At 44.8% G+C, this 1,282-nt stretch overlaps 1 protein-coding gene across 1 annotated transcript in view; it reads left to right on the top strand.

Annotated features, from left to right (window-relative positions):
• The window catches only part of FBXO36 (F-box protein 36), an 89,017-nt gene that overhangs the window by 69,710 nt on the left and 18,025 nt on the right, over positions 1–1,282 (top strand). The window lies entirely within an intron of this gene.

Raw genomic sequence — 1,282 nt, 5'->3', positions numbered from 1 at the left:
TTCGAACCCGCCACCTTAGGTGTACGTGGCTGGCGCCTTAGCCGGTTGAGCTATAGGCGCCGAGCCATTGATTAACTTTTTGGATTTGCATTTTTAAAAGACAAAACTGGCAGGCTCATGTCTGTAATCTTAGCACTCTGAGAGGCTGAGCAGCTTACTTGAGGCCAAGAGTTTGAGACAAGTCTGAGCAAGAGTGAGATCTCATCGGTAGGAAAAATAGAAACATTAACTGGAGCCACCGTAGTCCACCCTGAGCAATAGTGAGAACTTGGCTCTACTAAAAATAGAAAAATTAGGGTGGTGCCTGTGGCTCAGTGGATAGGGTACTGGCCCCATATACCAAGGGTGGTGGGTTCGAACCTGGTCCCAGCCAAACTACAAAAACAAAAAATAGCCAGGTGTTGTGGTGGGCACCTGTAGTCCCAGTTACTCAGGAGGCAGAGGCAAGAGAATCACCTAAGTCCAAGAGCTGGAGGTTGCTGTGACCTGTGATACCACGGCATTCTACTGAGAGCAACAGAGTGAAACTCTGTAGAAAGATCAGAAAATACAGATACCGAAGGAACAGAGTAAAAGTCGTCAGATTTAACCACTGTTTAATGTTTTTTTAATAGCCCCCGGCAGTGTTCAAAAACCCACCACCCCCAGCACTCTAACTATTGAGCTACAGGCACCCAATCTCCAGTCTAAATTTAAACATCTGTCTTTCCAAACATGTTTCTATTTTTTGTTTATTCAGAGAGCTGGGGGTGGGGGAAGATCCTGGTATTTTTCCTACATCAAACATGGCGAGGTAGACTATTATATTAGCTGATTCCTTATGAACTATCTCCTAATTTGGAAAATAAGTGAAAAAGAATGAAAGATAGGGCAGCGCCTGTGGCTCAAAGGAGTAGGGCACTGGTCCCATATACTGGAGGTGATGGGTTCAAACCCAGCTCTGGCCAAAAAACAAAAAACACAGGAAAAAAAAAAAAGGAATGAAAGATATTAGACAGGAGTAAAAGTAAATTTTATGCGTTAGTCATCTGTTTTTCTCCTTGCCTCTCTACTTTGTTTATTGTATGAAGATAGGGATGAAAGAAGATAAAGAGGAAGGAAGAAAGTTTGGTAGAGGAACAACATGTAAAAATAAGAGAACACGGCTCAGCGCCTGTGGCTCAAGCGGCTAGGGCGCCAGCCGCATGCACCTAAGGTGGCGGGTTCGAATCCCCAGCCTGGGCCTGCCAAACAACAATGATGGCTGCAACCAAAAAAAAAATGGCAGGGTGTTGTGGTGGGA

The sequence above is a fragment of the Otolemur garnettii genome, unplaced genomic scaffold, assembly GCF_000181295.1.
Source record: "Otolemur garnettii isolate 467f Iridium unplaced genomic scaffold, OtoGar3 scaffold00013, whole genome shotgun sequence".
Classification (NCBI taxonomy): Eukaryota; Metazoa; Chordata; class Mammalia; order Primates; family Galagidae; genus Otolemur; species Otolemur garnettii.
The sequence above is the reverse complement of the archived record's forward strand: the minus strand, read 5'-3'. Positions and strand labels throughout refer to the sequence as shown.